Genomic DNA, 23,364 nt, shown 5'->3' with positions numbered 1-23,364 from the left:
GCTCAGATCGCATGAGTCCCTAAAAGCAGAGAACTTTCTCCAGCAGAAGCACAGAAATAAGGCACACAAGAATATTGTGAAATTTGAAATGTGAGAGAGACTTGAATTTGGCTTCAAAGAGGAGGGAGGTGATGAACCAGGGAATTCAGGTGTCCTTTAGAAGTTTAGAACATCTCTCAAAAAGCTAGGAAGGAAATGGGGACCTCAGTGCTACATCCACCTGGAAGTGATTCCCGCCAACAACCAGAATAAGCTTACGAGTGGATGCTCCACTGCCTCAAGGATGGAACACAGGTCTGTAGACATCTTGATTTCAGACTTGCAAGACCAGGAACACAAACATCAACCAAGCTACCTGGACTTCTGCTCTACAAAATTATGAAATAATAAATTTGTTGTTTTAAGCCTCCAAGTGTGTGGTAATCTGCCATGGCAGCAATAATAAAACAACTATAATACCTACATTTATTTCATTCTTATTTTGTTACAGAGCAATTGGAATATCTAAGCAGTACAATTCACCTTCTACTAAGCAACCTTATATTTTGGCTTAAAATGCAGCAGCAAGAAGGGGTATGCTTGGGAGTAGTAAATTTACCTCAGAGACAATGGTTTTCTGAGTATAGGCAAGAGTCTTCCGAACTAGTCTTCTGAAGCCTTCAAAATCAGTTACTTTTTTCAGAATAAAGAGCGAATATCAAGTTGTGCAAAACAATATGGGCCTGGTGAAAACAAAACTAAAATAGTTGTGCTTAATTTAAGCAATATAATACTCTTATTTTTAATTCTATTTAAATAAGTATATCCTCATTTAGATATGTAAAAATAATAGTTTAATTTATAATTTATTAATAATTTGCTTATTTTGTAGATTTTAAAACAATTTTTCTAGCTCTTATATTGGTAGGGAAACACCAGCTGTACTTATATTTTCTAAACTTTCAATAACCAAAATCTTTTCCACCATGTCAGAACACACATTTTAAAATTTAGCCCTAGCTTTCACTAAAATCACTTAGTTTTATCTAGATCTCATGAATCCTGAATATACCACTTTGGAAGTCTGACTTTTTTTTCTCTTAAAATATTGATTAGTTTCAGCATTTGCTCAGAGCTAACAACCTGCTTTCTCTTTAATGAATGAAAAAAAATCAAAGACACTTTAACTGAAATGTTTGTTCTCAGCTTTGTTGAAAGAGATGCATTTCTCACTGGATATAAAACATGGTTGTCCTTAAGTAATACAGGAATTTTCGTGATCTGAACTTACTTAAACTAATAATAAAAATCTACTCCAGTGCTGATTGTAGAATCTTGGGTTTGGTCTTCTCTCCTTCTCAATTATTTGCAGCACACACCAAACAGCAGAGAATGTTGGACTGTCTTTTGAGGCTAGAGAAAAACTAGCGCATGCCCATGGATATTGGTGTAGGCAGATAAAGCTATACCATCTACAGGTGATTAAGATAATGTTCCACAGGTGTCATTAATTTGTGGCATTGGCTCTCTCTCTGCATTCTTCAATTAAGTGATTTTAAAAATCCTTCTGGGTCTCTATTTTGAGTCACTAAGACAATCTCAGGGCAAGAGTATCTGCTGCAATTGCTGTTTCTGTGGAAGTGAAAATATCTCAAACACCTAAAATGGCAGAAAGAACACTAAAATGCATTTGAAAGTATTACAGGGTATATTCTCTGTCTCTGGCTTTGGTCCATCTTACAGAGAGCTGACTGGTTCATTTTGACAGTGTTGATTGGTGCGTTTACAAACCTGTAGCTAGACACAGAGTGCTGATTGGTGCGTTTACAATCCTTTAGCTAGACAGAAAAGTTCTCCAAGTCCCCACCCCTCCCAGAAGCCCAGCCAGCTTCACCTCTCACTGGCCCTGGCCGGGGGACTTTGCGGCACCTAGTCCAGGCACTTCGGCAGCCCAGAGGGACCTGGTCCCAGACAATCAAGAGGAAAAGAGGGGAAGCAAGAAAGAGACAGAGACCTGCTCTCGTGGCCAAGACGGGAATGGCGGTCCACGCACGGGATTCAGTCTCAGGTCGAGCTCAACAGGCGCTGGCCGGCCTCGCCAAGGGCGGAGCTTGCCGAGCTCACGCTCACCTGGAACCGGCGCCCGGCGGCCCTGGCTCCCGCCCGCGCCTCTCTCTTCACACTTCCGGGAGCCGGCTCCTGCCTCGGCCAGTCCCAGAGAGGGGCCCCCACGGCGCGGCGGCGGGGCTGAAGAGGTCCTCAAGCGCGGCCAGAGCGGACGCCGAGGCCGAGGAGGCGCCCAGAGCCAGCGAGGGCTGCTAGCAAGCCGTCACCTCTCACCATGAGCCACAACTGGGGTGCTGCCTTCATGGCTTTCCTTTGCCTTTCAGGTGGAGACGCGCTGACCTGCCCCAATACCTATTGTTGTTTGCTAAATTACTCCAAGATATAGTCAAGGGCAAACACCCATTTATAAACACAAATCATGTCAGATTTTCAAGACCAGCGCAATCAAGTAAACAGCACCCTCCTTGAATATGTGGCAGGTGTGTGAGGATTTCATGAACCCGCCTGCGTTTCCAGATCCACCCTGAAGCCTCTCCCTGGACACAGGTCTGTGGATCAGCCTGTACTCGGGCGGTTTTACCCTCTGTTTCTGTTTGTCACAGTCCTCTTGTCCTAGTGCTCATCACTGCACGTTCCCAGCTCCAGCAAGTGGCCAACGCTTTTCCCTCCACAGCCACAGGCCCGACAGCCGAGCCCCCGGTGGCAGGTGGCCCTTCCATGGCTGAGGTCACACACCCAGCCTCGCACGCTGCGCTTCTCGGGGCCTCGGGCACCTTCGGCTCTTCTCCAGGGACTGCACTTGTTCCTGCTGCCCACAGAGGTTCCTTCCTGTGATGACACTCGGAGGGGGCGCTTTTCTTTCCTGGCTTCAGCCATCACAGAGCTGCTTTGTATTCGCTGGCAGCTGCCGCGCTTCCCTGAAAAGGCGGCTTCCGTTCTGCTGGAGATGAACTGATTCGTCTGGCAGCCAAGTTAAACAAGGAGGTACTTTGAGACCGTTTTCTTGGTATCTGTCTTTTTCTCTCGACCTTCGGCTTCGTAGTTGTGAGATTCTAAATACTCGTGGGGTTTAACACAAGGTCTAGGGGCTTTTGAGGATTCCATAGTGATTCCTGTATCCAGTGATGACCACAGAACAAGGTCACAGGGGAGAACAGACCGTTCATTGTGACATTTGACACTGGGCAGCAGATGATACAGTGTTCCCCTTGTCCGTAAAGAAGGCGAAGTTGCATTTCTGGTTTCCAAATCCAGAAATTAAGAGTTCACTTAATTGCCAGGAATCTTCAAGGGTATAGTAGGCTCTGAGCATTGGTCTGGCCCCTTATTTCCTGGCAGTAAGTAACAGTTCCTGAAATTCTTTTTCTACTATTAAATGTAACCTGCTGACTTGAAGAAGCATTTAGTCACTTACTGTCACTGTAAACAAAAAATAACAATGTTGGCTGGGCAAAGTGGCTCACGCCTGTAATCCTCACACTTTGGGAGGCCGAGGTGGGTGGATCATCTGAGGTCAGGAGTTCAAGACCAGCCTGGCCCACATGATGAAACCCCATCTCTACTAAAAATACAAAAAATTAGCTGGGCGTGGTGGCGGGCTCCTATAATCCCAGCTACTCAGGGTGCTGAGATAGGAGAATTGCTTAAACCTGGGAGGCGGAGGTTGCGGTAAGCTGAGATGGCTGCTGCATTCCAGCTTGGGTGACAAGAATGAAACTCCAATCAAATAATAATATTCATAACAATATTCATAATAACAATGCTCAGTGCTTATCTTGTTTCTTGCTTTCTCCCAAAATGTTAGTAGTTACATATAAAAAATGAATTCCCTCTTTAGTTAAACTAGCTTCCTATGTGGTGTTCACTTGCTGACATAGCATAGCAGGGATCCCGTGTGTAAAAAACATCCCTCTTCAAAAGAATGAGGACTGACACCCATAGACAGCCTTAGTGACACATTTTCTTGTCTCCACTACCCTCTAGTACATCAGTAAAACCGCTCAGTAGCCAGGCTCCCAGGTGGCACCAATTAACCATGCCTCCTGGTAGTGCCCTCCACGCTAATTTGGACGAGCCCTGTATAACCAAGAGAATGTAGTGGTGGCAATGCTGTGTGACTTCTAAGATTAAGTTATAGGAAGCTTCTGTGACCCTGTAGAGCATCTGCCTTGATTTTTCAGACCTCTCCGTCTGTAAAAATCCAGGTGCCAAATAAGAAGCCTAACTACCTTGAGACCACCATGGTTTGAGGAATCCCAAATTGGCCACGTGGAGAAGGTGCCTGCCTGGTCTACCCCGGCTTTTCCAACCCTCTCAGTCCAGATGTCAGGCACATGGTTGAAGAGGCCTTAAGATGTTTCCAGCCTCAGCCCCAGTCTGCCTGTAACTGATGGAGGAATCCAAGAGGGAAATGTCCAATTGAACTATAAACTTCCAGAACTGTGAGAGGCAATTATAAATTGCTGTTTTAATTCTTTTAGTTTTGGGATGGTATACAGCATAAACAGAACAGCACTTCATAATTGACCAAATGGGAGAATGTGTGTTTGAGAATTAACGAAGCCATTTTGAATTGAAACTAATGAGAATACTAACTTTGTTCACCCACACAACCCCCATCCTTTCAGCAAATGCCCTTTACTTAAATTCTTAGTTTTGGCAAACATGTATTTTGAGAAATATGTACACATATGTATCTTTATCTCCATCACTAGGAGGTGCTCAGTGCAGAAATCACCTGGGTCATAAAGTTCCTAAATTTATCTGCAACACAGTATGATCTTTGCAATTGTCATGTACATTTTCTTGAAATATCATAATCCTGAAAAGCATTAGACACAGAATACAGACATCCTTATTGGATACAGGACCCAATTTTAAATTTGTCCTTATTTGTTAGCCTTTTGGAATGTCTGACATCTTACAAATTCAAAACTGTTCTTGGCATTTTTGGAAAATTTAATGGTGTTTTCTGAAGTGTCTCCACAGAATGTAACTTTTGGTTAACTTCATGTAATGCATATGACAGAAAAAAAGCCAGTTTTTGAGATTCTCATCTTAGAATGATGGCATTTAATGCCAAAGAGAAACATGGAGATAGGCCAGCCTAACAACACATGTGTTCTTAATCCTGTAATCTGTTTTCTGCACTCCATGGAGAATGGTATTTTAGATTTAAAAGCAAATTTCATCATGTCTTTCTTCTAATAAAACTTTAAATGATTTTCAGGGCTTGTAGGATGTAAAGACCAAAGTTTTTAATATATGTATGAGATCTCTGCATGGTCTCATATCTACTGTTCAATAAAAGTATTGCAGTAATTCCATATTCCAATGGAAAAAATATACACCTAACAGCATACAAATATTTTAAAGATGCATTAAATACTAGAAGACAATATTATTTATAAACTTGACACAATTAGCAAATATATACATAAACAGTGAAAGCAAAAGATTAAAAAGCATAAATGGCATAACAAATTTCATTCAATAAAATTATATTTTCTAGAATCAATAACACAGTCAAAATAAACAAAGAAAGTGAAGGAACAAATTGGTAGGAAATATTTATTACATGTACCTAACAAAGGGTTCTAAAAATTGTTACAGAAAGAAGTAGCAAGAGCAACAAATAATTGACAAAGGATATGAACGGGCATTCATAAAACATATCGAAATGGATATGAAAAATAAAAATGTTATCTCTCTCTAGTCATTGGAAATCTGAATACTAAATGAGCGAGCTTGTTGCACATCTTGATCAAATCAAAACCAAACCAAAAAAGTAAATTACCTTGAAAAATTTAGAAATGACAATATTGTAGGAAAGTAGCCTTTTCCTACTGTGTAGTTCTATTCTATTTTAAATATGTTTCAACAGATGTCTTTTTTGAGATGTATGATATTTTTACACAGAAGACCGAGATGACAGGTTTCTCATCAGTTGTCCATGAGTCAGTAGCTCCCATTTAGGGAAATCTAGTCACTGCTATGCTCTTAAAACTTCTCACATGAGCTTGGAGGATGGTGGCGGGAGGTGGGTGGGGGGTCCTAGGGGAGTCATCATTGTGAAAAAGAAACGTTTTAATGATTACCTCACCTGGAAACAAATGAAAGTGAGGCCCTGACATCCTCGAAAATTATTGCAACCATGAGTTAGATGAATCCTCTCCTGGGACTCTCTTTTAGACTTAAGACATGGATACATGTTGCTCTGACTTTAATGAGAGACCAGTTTTATAACAGTACCAGTAAAGATGACTCTGGTTTTCATATTTGACATTTTTAATCATCTTCATCCCTTGCCAGTATTCATTTTGAATGCAAACCTCTGTTTCAAACACCCCAGGAGCTTCCAGTACATGTTTTTCCAGTAGACTACCAGGGCCGAGGTGCCTCACTCTTTATCTCCATCACTAGGAGGTGCTCAGTGCAGAAATCTGCTGCACTCCAGTGCAGTGTGGGTGCCAGAGTAGAACCCCGGCCCGCGGGCCCTCTGACCAGCTCTTCATGAGTGGTGCAGGATTGTGCATGAAGGAAAAGGCTGTGATCCACAACCCTTGCAAAGAGTGATGAGCAAATGCATGACAGTAGAATTGACCATTAAGTATATGAGTTTCAAAAGACTGAATTACTATTGGAGACACCATCGCTACTGATCTGCATGATAAAAACATGTATTTAAAAATTCTGTTACAACACACAGCATTTGGTTTGTAAAAACACCGTCTCTTATTGCCAGCATTGCTTCTGAAGCCCTATGGTGACATCTGTTTTTTTTGGGAAGGGAGGCTTGTGTCTCCTAGTTGATATTCTCTTCACATACCTGACTTTGAGGGAGGACTTTACACAGGTGCGTCCTCCCACATGTGTGTTCATTAGGTGCACTTAATGGTCTATGTAAAAATCGTCATTTTAATGATCACGGCACAAAGACATAACATTTATTTCAAGCTTACCTTTTATCTTGTAAAATTTCTCTTGGTATTAATTCCTCAAGCAATTTTATTCAGCTCCTATTGCTGTGCTGGGAACTAGGACTGTAATCTGGGTCTATAGTAAGGATAAACAGTCACTTTTTAATTTCAGGCAAGAAGACAGCGTAGACTGCGCTCCCAAATACATCTACATGGATTTAATGGACAAGGTAAGTAGTTCTTAAATTTAGTATATCTTACTTCTCTGTGTTTGGTAGTTGGCAGCACTTGGAGGGAACCCTGTATATATTTGCTGTAGGCGGATGGATGTTTTGTGTTATCATAAAGCAGCATTTAACATGGCTTTCTTAAGAGTTGGTTCTCTCACTCCTTGTAGCTCTCTCTATGATCAACGTAGGCAACGTTGGCAAGTATGTGGTGTCAGAAATAGAGATGTAGCTGTTACAGCTGTTATAGTTTACATGAGCTACGGTTATGTTTTTGTCTTCATGTGTATTGGGGGCATATCTTTTCCATAGCACTTTCTTTCTCCTGATCCTTGGGTACTGGTTAGTCAATCACAGATTGGTTAAAAAAACCTATAAAATATAATTTAATATGAGGTGTTTTAGAAGTCACTTCCTACTTGTTAGAATAAATTTAAAATATGCCTTTATTTATTTATATTTTTAACATATATTTTTTATTGTGATAGCTTTTGGTGTACAAGTGGTTTTTGGTTATATGGATGAATTATTTTGGTTATATGGTTTTTGGTTGTAGTGATGATGTCTGAGATTTTAGTGCACCCATCACCTGAGTGGTGTATGTTATACCCGATAGGTAGTTTTTAATCCCTTAACCTCCTCCCACCCCTCCCCCTTCTGAGTCTCCAGTGTCCATTATACCACTCTGTGTGCCTTTGCGCATTCATGGCTTAGCTCACACTTACAAGTGAGAACATATAGTGTTTGGTTTTCTATTCCTAAGTTACTTCACTTAGAATAATGGCCTCCTGCTCAATCCAAGTTGTTGCAAAATACCTTATGTTCTTCTTTTTCATGGCTGAATAGTGGTATTCGATGGTGTATATATGCCACATTTTTTTAGTCCACTCATTGGTTGATGGGCACTTAGGTTGGCTCCAGATCTTTGCTCTTGTGAATTGTGCTGTGAAAAACATACACATGCAGCTATCTTTTTGATACAATGACTTCTTTCCCTTTGAGTAGATACCCAGTAGTGAGATTGCTGGATTGAATGGTGGATCTACCTTTAGTTTTATGAGAAATCTCCATACTGTTTCCTATAGAGATTGCACTACTTTCCATTCCCACCCCCAGTGTATAAGCATTCCCCCTTGACCACAGCCATGCCAACATCTATTGTTTTTTGATTTTTTAATAATGGCCATTCTGACTAAGATGGTATCTCATTGTGGCTTTAATTTGCATTTTCATGATGCTTAATGATGTTGAGTATTTTCTTTTCATATATTTGTTGAGTACTTGTATGTTCCCCTTTAGGAAATGTCTATTCATGTCATTTGCCACTTATTGATGATATTATTTGGTTTTGTTTTCTTGCTGATTTGCTTGAGTTCCTTGTAGATTCTGGATATTAGTCTTTTGTCAGATGCCGAGTTTGAAAGTATTTTTTCCTGTTCCGTGGGGTGTCTATTTACTATGGTGATTATTTCTTTTGCTGTGCAGAAGCTTCTTAGCTTAATTAGGTTCCATTTATTTATTTTTGTTTTGCTTGCATTTGTTTTTTGGATCTTAGTCATAAATTCTTTGCCTAGGCAAATCCAGAAGCGTTTGTTCTAGGTTTTCTTCTAGAATTTTATGGTTTCAGATCTTAGATTTAAGTCTTTAATCTATTTTTGAGTTGATTTTTTTTATATGGTGAGAGATGGGAATCCAACTTCATTCTGCATGTGGCTATCCAGTTTTACCAGCACCATGTATTGAATAGGGTGTCCTTTCCCTAATTTATGTTTCTGTGTGCTTTGTCAAAGATTACTTGGTTGGAAGTATTTGGCTTTATTTCTGTGTTCTCTATTCCATTCCATTAGTCAAGTGTGTTTACTTTTATGCTGGTATCAAACTATTTTGGTAACTATAGTCTCATAGTATAATTTTAAGTTGAAGAATTTTAGTCTATTCATCCAAAAGCAGTATAAATAAAGTGATAATTCTGTGTGTCTTGCAGAACAGTTCTCTGCTGGCTCTGATTTGCTCCAAACCTCATCTGCTAGTGTTCTTTCTGGTCTGACTCATCTCTGTTTAATATGTAATGAAGTAGATTTAAGTGTTATCCTTAGGATGTGGTGCTCCCTTGAGGCAGGAGAATAGGGTCTGGAGGCAGGGAATATAAGGTCAATTCACGCTGACTTCCTAGAACTAAATTAAATGAAAACACTTCAGCAATGACAGGAAATATCCTCTCCATTTTCCTAGGGCATACACCAAGTAAATGACTTTGTAACTTTACTTCGTCCTCTTCCTTTACAAAAGAGTGTACACCAAGTAACCAATAGAAACCTCTAGAGGGTATTTAACCCCCAGAAAATTATACAGCCAGGCTCTTGAGCCCCTATGCTCAGAACTGCTCACACCTGAGGAGTGTGCTTTCATTTTCAATAAATCTCTGCTTTTGTTGCTTCATTGTTTCCTTGCTTTGTTTGTGTATTTTGTTCAATTCTTTGTTCAAGATGCCAAAAACCTGGACATCTTCCACTGGAAACACCCTCACTCCCATTCTAATATTCTTTCTTCAGTGGGTAATAAAAGTCAGCTTCACGTGCATATGCTCTGCCAGATGGCAGAAAAGGCTGGGCTTTAATTAATTAATTAAAAACTTCATGAAATATCCACTGAAGACTCGTTATGCCACAGGACTAATGCTTGGTGCCAGGGAGACGGAGATTAAGGACTCAGATCCTATGCACCAGCAGTTTTGCTGCTCAGAGGGGCAGACAGGCAAGACAATGAAGGCACAGAGGGGAAAGCAGAGCCTCACACAGGAGCATCCCCAACCTACTCCATTGAGAGTCAGAAAACATGACTTAGAAGAAGTGAAACCCCTACTCCATCTTGGAAAATAAATAGGAATGAGTGAGACTGGATTTGGCTGGGAAGGGAGAACAAAGCCATTGGCTAGTGTGTGCCCAGACACCAAAGGATGCCTTGGCAATGGTCTGGGAAGCAGAGGCTAACTGTGCCCTGAAATGGTGGGTGTAAATCCCTCAAGATATGTATACCTGGGACAAGAGCTAGATTTCCATTCAGCCCTAAGCTTATTTTAGTAATCAGAATGCAGGAAGGCCACACCTACACATATTAATTCCTTTCCCTCAGCCTTCTGCCTCTAGGTACTCATGAAAAAATTGTTATTTCCTTTGAAGCAAAAGAGTTTTTCTGACTTTTAATGGGCAGAGCTTTCTGGGCCCTGGAGGGGGAATTCTGATGCATCTCCCGATCTTCTTTGTGTAGATGCATGCCCATTTTATTTAGAACTCTCTTGTAAATGGCCAGAATGAGAACTAGAACATCTAATTCCAACTATTTCCTTGGTGTAATTGCTTTTATGTGTATCCTGCTGTTTGAGAGATTTTTCTAAAAGCCATTCTTAACAGTTGAAGAACCTATTGAACCCAATGGGCAAAAACAGGAATGTCTGTTTTGTGACATTGATAGGCTTTTGACAATTTAGTGAGCTGTGGAAGGTAACCACTTTGAGGATTAATAACTTAGGTGGCCTTTTGTTCTGTAGGCTGAGGATTAGAAGATGTTTGTAGACAACTTAGTGTGTCTTCACACTTGGAACAGCTGATAATGAGTAATTCTTACTGCTTTACTTTGGAGGTAGAAAACTTAAAAAAAAATAAGTTACAGGAGAGAAAAATAAGGAAGTTATCCCATCAGAAGGTACATGCTGTAAACCTAGTCTATTCTGACTTTCCTTGGTGGTTTTCAAATAAATTCCTCACTTGGATTCTGGAAGGAGATTCTATAGAGTGAGGTTGCAGTGCAGCAGGAAGCCCATTGACCCAGCCATAGACATGTTTTTATCCCAGCTGGGTCCTGCTGCTAACTTATTGAGTGCATTCAGCACAAAACAAATAGTTTCTATGTTCGATTTGGAAAATGAAAAGTTTGGATCAGATAGTATCTAGGGTTCTCTTAGTTCCAAAATTGTGTGCTTTAAGTCAATGCCTTTTAACTGACTGCTTTTATTTTTTCTCCAAATTTTCTTTTAAAATAAATGTCAGAATCTGTAATTCCCATGGGTAAAATAATAAGTAACAACAACTCACTCATCCTCACCAGATGTCAGCTATTATTCTAAGCAGGTAAATATATTAACTCATTAATCCTCATGGTAACATGAGAGGATGGATATTATTTATTGTGCCCATCTTACAAATGACAAAACTGAGGCACATGGAGGCTCAGTGAATTGCCCAAGGTCACATGCAGAGATTATGAAAGACTTCAAACCTGAGAGTGGCTCTGGAGCCTGTGTGGGGGCTCTGCAGTTTCACTTTCTATAGCACAGGGAGGAGATTATAGACGGGAAAGCGGTCAGTCTGATACATCAGGTTAGGACAGGCATTGTTGCTTTCTAAAACACATCACAGTTTCTGACTTCCCAATCTATTATTTAGACAGTGGATCCTGAGTTCCGTGAGTACCAATTGGTCTGGTTTGGTTTGGTGGCCCTGGGAGGTAGCACAGATCCAGCACCCCTTAAGCCTCTGGTGAGTCATAAGGTGACTGAGTGAATGTTAGATAGCCAGGTGGTAAGGAGTCCCCAGAGAAACCTGAACCAACCTGCACACAGGGCGGAGTGCACACTGGGATGGAGCCACAGAAGTTCATGCCATTTGCAGCAGGGAGGAGCCTGGCGCCTTCTCTTCCTGTGTGGGACCTGGGATTCAAACTGCGAGGCGGGAAGCACTAGAGGAACTCTGGCCTTGTGGAGAGCCCCTGTTTTCCCCTGATTTCTTTTTTTCTTTTCACCCAATAAAACTCTGCTTTACACACCGTTCAAACTATCTGCCAGCCTAAACTTTCATGGCTATGGGACAAGGACCTGTCTTGAGCTGAACTAAAGAAAAGTCCTGCAACAAGTGGACAATAGAATTTGGGGAAGGCAGAGGTTTCACAGAGTTTTCTAGGCTTCATCCAGCCTATCAATTTTGGTAAGGACCAGGATAAACCACTTATTTGTTAAGATTGACAGGTTTTATTCTTCGAAAATTTTTATTTTGCCTCACTTTTGAGAAGTGGCATAAAATTACATATTTACAAAACAAGTAAATTTGTGAAAGTAATGGAGATTTATAAAACAATTGACTATAATTTCATTGATTATAATTTATAATGCCACCAAATAGAACAAATCAAGAGATTGTGAGTTGCCATAAATTACCTTTGATTAAGGCCTTCTTGCATCAGTTCCTTGAGAGAGTGAATATAACAGAGGTCTGGCCCAAGGCTGTGGGCTTTCACCTTCATTGCTTGTGGTGCTTATGGCCATTTATCTTGAGTGACAGGTGCATGCTAGTCCCACACCAGAGTGTTTTAGCATTCTAGTCAGCATTTTCCCAGCTTCCACAGTACTAGTATTATAAATGCCGTGTCTTCTGTGTGAGCTTGTACTTATGAAGACACACCAGAACAAAGTTAAAGAGTCTACAAAGGGGAATCATATAAGAAGAGGATGGTGGTCTTATGTGAAATGTGTCTGCTAGATGGAAAATTGCCCAAATTGCATACCTATGGATGGCCAGAATGTCTGAAGCTGAAATTCTAAATCATTCAATATCATGTGGCTTAAACTATCTTTGATGGATCCAAATTTTTTTGTCTTCAAATAAAAATGTTTGACTAAAACAATGTAATCATAACAAGGAATACATAATGGGGCATGCAAATGAAAAAAATAGGCCACTCTTCTGATCCACTTGAATTATTATATTTTATCTTATTTCATTGTGTATGTTAATGTGAACTTCCTTAAGGCCTTTCTAAAGATAGATATTGTATGAATCAACCAATCAATCAACAAGTAAACTATAAACTATGATCAGCTCGGTGTATCCTGTTTGAATCTAAATTTTTGGTGCTATGAATCTATTTATATTAATGACTGAAGTATAAATATTGTCATGCTACCCTGAGGGGATAAACATATATTAGCAGAAAATATTTTAATTGGAACAGCATTAGCATTCAGCTCTGATTTACTCATTGAGGAAGAAAATCACACAGAATGAATTTCCTGAATTTGTCCCCATGTTATAAATAACACCTTATAAAGAAGCCTATATTATAACGCTAAAGATATGTTTATAATATATAGTTTTAGGCAAAGCTTTTCTTAATGAGAAAATGCTTTTATTCCAATGATTATCATTTCATAGTGTGTTTCCTTTAAGTGGTATTGAAAACAAAATGGAAAGGTTATTAAATGCAAAAAATGATCTTGGATAATAATATTGATAAATTTGAGTGACCTAAAATTCTGGTTAAATTGTGCATTGCATATTAAATTGCATTTGCATATTTTTAGTCTATTCATCCAAAAGCAGTGTAAATAAAGTGATAATTCTATCCTTTGTGTGTATTAGTTTTATAATGTTTTGTGGGATAAAATTCTGTTGTTTTAATAATAACAGAAAATTTCATGCCAAATTCCTATGTTTTGTCCATATGTAGATAAAACAACTATTTTTGCTTTCTTTTGAGACGGAGTCTTGCTCTGTCGCCCAGGCTGGAGTGCAGTGGCCAGATCTCAGCTCACTGCAAGCTCCGCCTCCTGGGTTCACGCCATTCTCCTGCCTCAGCCTCCCGAGTAGCTGGGACTACAGGCGCCTGCCACCTCGCCCGGCTAGTTTTTTGTGTTTTTTAGTAGAGACGGGGTTTCGCCGTGTTAGCCAGGATGGTCTCAATCTCCTGACCTTGTGATCCACCCGTCTCAGCCTCCCAAAGTGCTAGGATTACAGGCTTGAGCCACCGTGCCCCACCCCAGTCTTAATTCTAAACAAAATATCAGCTTAACTTATTTTCATATTCCTCAATGTTTTTAATAAAGTAAGTCGTTGTTGGATGAATGATGCAAGCATAACATTTTAAGTCATACTTTATTCGATATATGCAGGATCAAATCAAAGGCTTCAAGTAGAAATCAATGCATTTCATTTATCTTGTGTAGCCAACTATACAACAATGCAACACAATTAAATTAGATTATTAATTTATTTTAATTTGACATAATATAATTACAAAATTATTTGTATTTATATGAAAATAATTCCATAATCATAAAGTTTCCTTAACATTGCTGAATAATATAAGATGCACTTGGTTTAAATTTTGATTATTAAATTTAGATTTTCTATGTGTGTATATACATGTGTGTGCTTGTGTGTGTGTGTGCAAGAGAGAGAGGCAGGGAAAGAATATAAAAGAAAAGTGTTAAGAAGGTAGTTGAAGGTTGAGGACATATTTGCATCTCATCTTTTAAGTGCAAAGATGTTTTGGATAAGTCAAGATACATTTACATGTGACCCTCACTTTTAAAAGACCATAATTAAAGCTTTAGGGCCTTTACCTATTGCAGGAAAATCTTTCAAATGTTTTAAACTATTTAAACCATTTTCTTCTTTAATATATTAATTTAGATCATGGTGTGGCTAAATGTGACAGGAACTTCAAAAATGATGTTGCATTTGGGGAATGTCTTTTCAGAGAAGTTTCTTCAACTTGAATTAAATCCATAGCTACCAGTGGTCTGATGTACGAAAATTCTCCCTATTCCTTGGACAGCAAACTCTATGGTAGCACATATTAAATAAAGGCATAATATTTCCTTAATATGAGGAACACCCGCCATTCCTGAGCCTCTTCTTAAAGTTAACATTGCATTATCTGTTAACGTATTTCTGATTTTTTATTTCAAGAAAAACTGCCTTTTAAAAAGATACCATATTTTGCAAGGGATCTAGATTTTATATTCTCCATTTCTGCTAAAGGGAAACACTAGGTGTGTAATGACTCCAAAAGTATAAAATATATATTTTATAGACATTTAATAATATACTACTGGATATCATCATATAGGTTAGTAATGTTTGCTATAAGCATAGTATAGTGTTCAGTGTGGCATATATTTAATACTAGGACTGATAGATATTAAATTGTGTAGATTCCATTGTTGTCGTCGTCGTGTTTTCAAACTGTATTTGTCACACCAGAAAAATAAATAAATAAAATTAACCAAGTAACCTGTACATCCATCTCATGGCTCATTACTGACCATTTATAAAATATAGTGAGTTCATATTTTAAAATTATATTCCTGTACTTGTATTAAGTTTAATCTATGAAACAGCACAAACATTAATACGGAATCAGAGACTTCTGGTTTCCATTTTTGGCGTGTAAGGAGTCTGGAAATCACCACTGCATTGTAACAAAAGTAAAAGCTAGACAAACATAAAAGAAGCAATTCTTCTTACATCTTTACAAAAAGTAAGGTCACAAGGAAACCACTACCCTCAAAACTTAGACAGACAGATAGGTACAAAGAATCACAAGGTACTGGAGCAGAAACTCATGACCAACAACCGCCATGGGAATCAATAGCAGAAGATGAATAACTTAACTATATTCAATGAATTCCTGGGAGCTCAGTGTGAACAAATACATAAATTAAAAATTCCAGGGCGACCCAGGCATAGGAAGGCTCCCACAATTTTGTGACTTTCACCACCTGCAGCTCTACCGTATTATCAGAGTAAAGACCTGAGAAAAATTCCCTTGATTTGCTTCTGTATTTTTATGTAGATGTGAAGGGAATAACAGCAATTATAAATGGTATGATACAGAGGAATATTTTGTTATTATAAGGTACTTGCAGTATGAAGTAATATGTTGCTATGTGAAGGTTGACTCGGATTATTCAAAAATGTATATTGCAAACTCTAGAACATGCACTACAAAAAGGTTTAAAAGGATAAGTATGATTTATATACTAACACAGGAGAGAAAATGAAATTATATAAAATGCTCAACTAAAACCCTAAAAGGCAGAAAAACAGTGGAAAACAAAATAGAAAATGGCACAATGGCAACAAATACAAAGTGTAACAAATATGATAGATATTAATCCAGTTATATCAGTAATCACTTTAAATGTCAATGGACTAAATACATCAATTAAAAAAGAGACATTGTCAGAGTAGATTAAAAAATGAGATCCAACTATATGTTTTCTACAAGAAGTCCACTTTAAATACAAACATATGTAGATCAAAGGTTAAAAAATATATATATCTTTCCAACACTTGTCAAAAAAGCAGATGTAGCAGTGTGATTTCATACAGCAGACTTCATAGCAAAAAAAATTGTCATGGATAAAGGGGTGTGTTACATAATAATAAAGGGATCATTTCCTTAAGAAGATACAACAATCCTTGCTATAATAGAGCATCAACATACATAAGGGAACACTAATAGAAGTGCAAGGAAAAATAGATGAATTCCTGTGGGTCCATTCTCACATTTCTGTTAAGAAGTATCTGAGACTGTCAAATTTATAAAGGAAGGTTTAATTGGCTCATGATTCTGCAGACTGTACAGATGGAAGTATACTGGCTTCTGCTTTTAGAGAGGCTTCAGGAAGCTCCCACAATCATGGCAGAAGGCAAAAGGGGAGTGAGATGTCTCACACGGCAGGACCAGGAGCAAGAGAAAGAGATAGGGAGGTGCCATGCCTTTTTTAACTAACCAGGTCTTATGAGACCTCACTCATAATCACAAGGACAGTACCAAGAGGATGGTTGTATTAGTCCATTCTCACACTGCTATAAAGAAACTATAGGAGACTGGGTAATTTATTAAGGAAACAGGTTTAATTGACTCACAGTTCCACATGGCTGGGGAAGCCTCAGGAAAATTACTATCATGGTGAAAGGCCAAGGAGAAGCAAGGCACATCTTACATGGCAGCAGGAGAGAGAGAGAGGGCACAGGGAAAACTGCCACTTTAAAACCATCAGATCTCTGTCAGGCACGGTGACCCAGCACTTTGGGAGGTGGGTGCATCATCTGAGGTCGGAAGTTTGAGACCAGCCTGCCCAACATGGTGAAACCCCATCTCTACTAAAAATACAAAAAATTGGCTGGGCATGTTAATGGATGCCCATAATCCAAGCTACTTGGAAACCTAAGGCAGGAGAATCACTTGAACCCAGGAAGTGGAGGCTATAGTGTGCTGACATTGAGCCATAGAACTCCATCCTGGGCAACAAGAGCGAAACTCCAAAAACAACAACAACAGCAACAAAAAACCCACCAGCTCTCATGAGAACTCCCTCACTGTCATGAGAACAGTATGGGTGAAATTGTCCCCATGATCCAATCACCTCCCACCAGGTCCCTCTCTTGACATGTGGGGATTACAGTTGCAGATGGGATTTGGGTGGGAACACAGAGCCAAAGCATATCAATGGTGGTAAACCATTCATGAGAAGCTGTGCCTATGATCCAATCACCTCCCACCAGGCCCCACCTCCGTGATTAGGAATCATAATTTGACATGAGATTTAGGCAGGGACACAGATCCAAGCCATATCCACTATTATAGTTGGTGACTTAAATACTTCTGTATCAGAAACGATGGAATCCAGCCGGCAGGTAGAAAATCAGTAAATACATACTTGAATTCAAGAGCACCGTCAATCAACTGGATTGACATCTATTGACATCTACTGACCATTCAGGGTACACATTATTCTCAGGCTCACATGTAATATTCCCCTGTGATCACACTCTGCTCATGAAACATACAGTAACACATTTAAGAGAATAGAAATAATAAAATGTCGCCTTTTAGACCAAAATTGAATGACACAAAAAATACACGTCAGAAAAATGACAAAAAAAAAATCTGCAAATACTTAGAGATTATACACAAGACTTTAAAAGAACACATGGATCAAAAGGAAAATTCAAGGGGTGGAGGAGGATGGTTTACGGGCACAAAAGAAGACTTAGATAGAATGGATATAATTTAGTATTTGATTACACAACAGGATATCTACAGTCAATAATACTTCATTATGCATGAAAATAACAGAGGATAATTGGATTGTTTGTAACAGACAGAAAGGATAAATGCTTGAGATAATGGATACTGCATTTACCCTAATATGATAGTTATGCATCATATGCCTTTAACAAAATATCTCATGTATTGTATAAATGCATACACCTACTACATATCCACAAAAATAAATTAAAATTTAAAAAATTGAGAATAATTTTAAAATATTTTAAATTGAATTAAAATAAAATATAACATCAAAATTTGCGGGATGCAGCAAAAGTAGTGTTTAGAGAAAATGTATAGCATTGAATGTACATATTTAAAAGAAATATAAAAAATAAATAATTTAAGCTTTCTCTTTAGGAAGTGAAAAAAAAAAGAAGAGCAAATTAAAACCAAAGTGAGCAGAAGAAAAGAAAAATTAGAGCAGAAATCAATGAAATTTAAAACAGGAAACCAATAGAGAAGATCAACAAAACCAAAAGCTGGTTCTTGAAAAGGTTAATAAAATAAGCTTGTATTCAGGCTAACTAAATTACAATGAGAGAAGACACAAATTACCAATATCTGAAATAAAGGAGGGAACATTACCAAAGATCCCTTGACATCAAAAATAATAATAAGTATTATGAACAAATTTATGCCAACAAATTTGATAAACTATAGGAAAGTAGTCATTTTTTGAAAGACATAATTTGCCAAACTCACCCAAGAAGAAATAAACAATATAAATAGCCCATATCTATTAAACAAATTATATAAATAATAACTTTACAAAACAGAAAGCACTAAGCCCATATGGGTTCATTGGTGAATTCTACCAGACATTTAAGAAAGAAATTATACCAATTCTATATAAATCATAGCAAAACATAATAAAAGGGAATGCTTTCCATCTCATTCCGTGAGGGCAGCATAACCCTAATACCATCACTGGACAAAGACACTGAAGGAAATGAAAACTACATATTGGTAGCTTTGATAAACATAGATGAATGCAAAACAATGAACTCAACAAAATACTGGCAAATTAAATTTAACATTAAGTAAAAGGAATCACAGACCACAAACAACTTGGATTTATTTCGGGTATGCAAAGCTGGCTCAGCATTTGAATATCAGTTATGTAATTGTTTGTATAAATAATTAAACAGTAAAACTTATATAATCCTATTCATGGATTTGGAAATATCATTTGAAAAACTCAACACTCATTTATGATTTAAAAAATAAAATCTCAGCAAATACAAATGAAGGAGAATTTCCTCAAATAGATAAAATATCTACAAAACCCTACAGTTAATATTATACTTAATGGTGAGAAACTAGAATCTTTCTTTCAAAGTATTATTATGAGCAACGGAAGAATGTCTCTTCTTGCTACTAGTTTTCAACCTTATCCCAGAAGTTCTACCTAATGCCACAAGACAAGAATAATAAATCAAAGTTCTGCAGAGTGAGAAGGAAAAAATACAACTGTCTTTGATTGCTGTATAAATTTATTCTCAAATTGCTATAAAGAAATACTTGAGATTGGGTAATTTTTAAAGAAAGTAGGTTTAATTGGCTCATAATTCTGCAAGCCATACAGAAAGTATAGCGACTTCTACTTCTGGGGAGGCCTCAGAAAGGTTCCAATCATGATGGAAGGCGAAGGGGACACTGAACATGGCCAGAGCAGGAGGAAGAGATAGAAGCAGGAGGTGCTACACATTTTTAAACAGCCAGATTTCATGAGAACTCACTGACTACTGTGAGGGCAGTACCAAGGGGGATGGTGCTAAATTATTTATGAGAAATTCACCTCCATGATCCAATCACCTCTCACCAGGCCCTGCTTCCAACACTGGGCACTACAATTTGACATGAGATTTGGTGGGGACACAGATCCCAACCATATCACTTCCAGATGACATAACTGTCTATGGAGAAAATCTGAAAGATTTGATGAAATAACTTCTGAACTAATAAGCAAATATAGCAAGATCACAGGATAAAAGGTTAATATACATAAGTCAATTGCTTTCCTATATGCCAGCAATAAATAAGTAGAATTTGATCTTAAAAATATTACCATTTACATTAACAACCTGTCAAAAATAAACACTTATAAATCTAACAAAATATGTAGAGTATTTATATAAGGAAAACTACAAAACTCTGAAAACAGAAGCCAAAGTTGAACAAAATAAATGAAGAGATAATCCATGTTCATGGACAGGAAGATATAATATTGTCAAGATTTCACTTCTTCCAAAATGAATATGTACATTCAATACAATCCCAATAAAAATTTTAGTAAGTTATTCTGTGGATATTGGCGACTGATTCTAAAATTTATACGGAGAGACAAAAGACTTCAAAGAGCTAACCCAGTGTTAGAGAAGAACAAAACTGGAAAACTGATACTGACTTCAACACTAAAATAATCAAAGCAGTGTGATATTCGTGAATGAATACAAAAATAGATCAGTGCAACAGAACAGAGAGCCCAGAAATATGCCTACATAAATATAGTCAAATAGTCTTTGACAGTAAAGCAAAGGCGATACACTGAAGTGAAGGTAGTTTTTTCAACAATTGATGCTGGAAAACTGGGCATTCACATGCCAAAAAGAAAATCTAGACTCAGACCATAACAATCTTCAAAATATTAACTTAAAATGGATCACAGACTTAAAGTAAAATACAAAACTATAAAACTCCTGCACTAAATCATGGGAGATAATCTAGATGACCTTAGGTAAGGTAATGACTTTTCACATACAACACAAAAGGCATGATACATGAAACAAATAAGTGATGAGCTGAATTTCATTAAAATTTAAAACTGCTCTGTGAAGAACAATGTCAAAATAATGAGAAAACAAATCTTAGGATGTGGAGAAATACTTGAACACACATGTCAAATAAAGGGGTATTATACAAATAAATCATAATATTCCACAATAAAAAATGGGCAACCCAATTATAAAATGGCAAAAATAACTGAACAGACACCATGCCAAAGTCAATATAAGATGATAAATAAACATATGAAAAATTGTTTGATGTGATATGTCATTAGGGAATAGCAATATCAAACAAACCTATCAAACAAACTGCACACCTATCAGAATGACTAAAGTCCAAAACATTAATACCAAATGCTGGTGAAGATGTGGACCAACATATGAGCAAACTCTCACATGTGGCTGATGGGAATTCAAAATGATATGATCACTTAGGTTTGGTTTCTTTAAGAACTAAATACACTCTTACGATACGATCCAGTGATTGCTCTCCTTGTTATTTACCCAAACAACTTGAAAACTTATATCAACATAAAAATTTGTGCACAGATGTTTAAAGCAGCTTTATTCATAATTGCTCAAACTTGGAAGCAACCAAATACCCTTGAGGAGGTGAATGAATAAATAAACTGTGGTATATCCAGATAATGCCCTGTTATTCAGTGCTAAAAAGAAGTGAACTGTATGGAAAGATACAGAGGAACCTTAAATGTATATTATTAAATGAAACAAGTTCATCTAAAAGGCTACATAATGTATGATGACATTCTGGAAAATGCAGACCTATGAGGCAGTAAAAAGATGAGTGCTTTCCAAGGTTGAGGGTTAGAAGAGGATGAATAGGTGGCGTATAGAAGACTTTTAGGACAGTGAAACTATTCTGTGTGATACCACAACTGTGAATACATGTCATTATACGTTTGTTAAAATTCACAGAATGTGAAAGAAGAGTAAACTTGAATGTAAACTATAAATGTTTGTGTAATAACAATGTGTAAATACAAATTTATTGATTTTAACAACTGTAGTACTGTGATATGAGATGTTGATAGTGGGGGGTGTAGGTGTTTGGGGTCAGGGACTTTAGAAACTCTACTTTCTGCTTGATTTTGCTTTAAACTTAAAGCTTCTCTAAAATGATCTCTGTTAAAGAGAAATGAATCCTTACTTGTCAAAAATAAGATAATTGGATTCTCTTGGTTGAAGAATGCAAAGGATACCTTTTTTTTTTTTTTTAAAGAGAGAGAGTCTTTCTGTGTTGCCCAGGCTGGCCTCTAATACCCAGGCTCAAGCAATCATACTGCCTCAGCCACCTGAGTAGCTGGGACTACAGGCATGTGCCACTGTGCCTGGCTCATACCTCATTTTTATCCAGTTATTTCACACTTTTCTAATTAACAAACCATGTTAAAATTTTTCATTGTATTGCATTTTAACATGGTTCCACGTTACTGTGTAGAGTTTTATTCACCTTTTATATTTTACAAAATAACAAAATTACTAATATATTACTGATTTCATTAATAGCTTATAGTTGTGCTTTTATTTCATTTTCAAAGGAGATGAAATGACTTCTGTTACTATTTCTAGAACTACAGCCTAGACATGTGTGTCTTAAGAATAATTATACTAGATATTTTATGTTGAGTGTAAATTGTGTGTCAGAGATAAAAAATATTTTCCAGCAGTGTGCCTAGTTCTCATATTTGATCTGGTAGGTGTCTCTTAATCTATTTCCCATTTTATAGTTGGCTATATCAAGGATTGTAAAAATTAATTTATTATTATATCTGGTGTATTAGTCTGTTTTCACACTTCTGTAAAGAACTATCCAAGACGGGGTAATTTTTTAACAAAAGAGGTTGAATTGACTCACAGTTCTGCACGTTATCCAGGAAGCATGGCTAGAAGGCCTCAGGGAACTTATAATCGTAACAGAAGGTGAAGAGGAAGCAAGCACATCTTATTTTGGCAGAGCAGGAAAGTGAGAGATGGAAGGAGGAAGTGTCACACTTTTAAACCATCAGAGCACATGAGAACTCAATCACTGTCATGAAAACAGCAAGAAAGAAATCTGCCCCCGTGATTCAATCACCTCCCACCAGGCCCCTCCTCCAATACTTGGGGATTTCAATTTGACATGAGATTTAGGTGGGGAGACAGAGGCAAACTGTATAATTCTGCCCCTGGACCCTCCAAAATTGTCATTTTCACATTTCAAAACCAATCATGCCTTCCCAACAGTCCCCCAAAGACTAAACTCATTCCAATATTTACTCAAAATTCCAAGTTTAAAGCCTCATCTGAGACAAGACAAATCCCTTTTGCCTATGAACTGTGAAATAAAACACATGTTAGTTATAATACTTCCAAGATACAATGGAGATACAATAATTGGGTAAATATTCCTGTTACAACAGGGAGAAATTGGCCAAAAACAAGGGACTGAAGGCCCTATGCAAGCTCAAAACCCAGCAGGGCAGTCATTAA

The 23,364-nt window shown here is 37.7% G+C and overlaps 1 long non-coding RNA gene across 1 annotated transcript in view; it reads left to right on the top strand.

Moving 5' to 3' along the window:
* The first annotated feature begins 2,212 nt into the window (after positions 1-2,212).
* Positions 2,213-23,364, top strand: part of LOC108536962 (uncharacterized) — a 54,531-nt gene continuing 33,379 nt past the window's right edge. Inside the window, exons 1-2 of the long non-coding RNA XR_001887676.1 lie at positions 2,213-3,030; positions 7,138-7,195. This is a non-coding gene — a long non-coding RNA (uncharacterized LOC108536962). The remainder of the gene's footprint in view (positions 3,031-7,137; positions 7,196-23,364) is intronic.

The sequence above is a fragment of the Rhinopithecus bieti genome, unplaced genomic scaffold (assembly GCF_001698545.2).
Source record: "Rhinopithecus bieti isolate Rb0 unplaced genomic scaffold, ASM169854v2 scaffold_13112, whole genome shotgun sequence".
In the NCBI taxonomy this organism is placed as follows: domain Eukaryota; kingdom Metazoa; phylum Chordata; class Mammalia; order Primates; family Cercopithecidae; genus Rhinopithecus; species Rhinopithecus bieti.
Note: the sequence above shows the minus strand (reverse complement) of the source record. Positions and strands in the feature narration are given on the sequence as shown.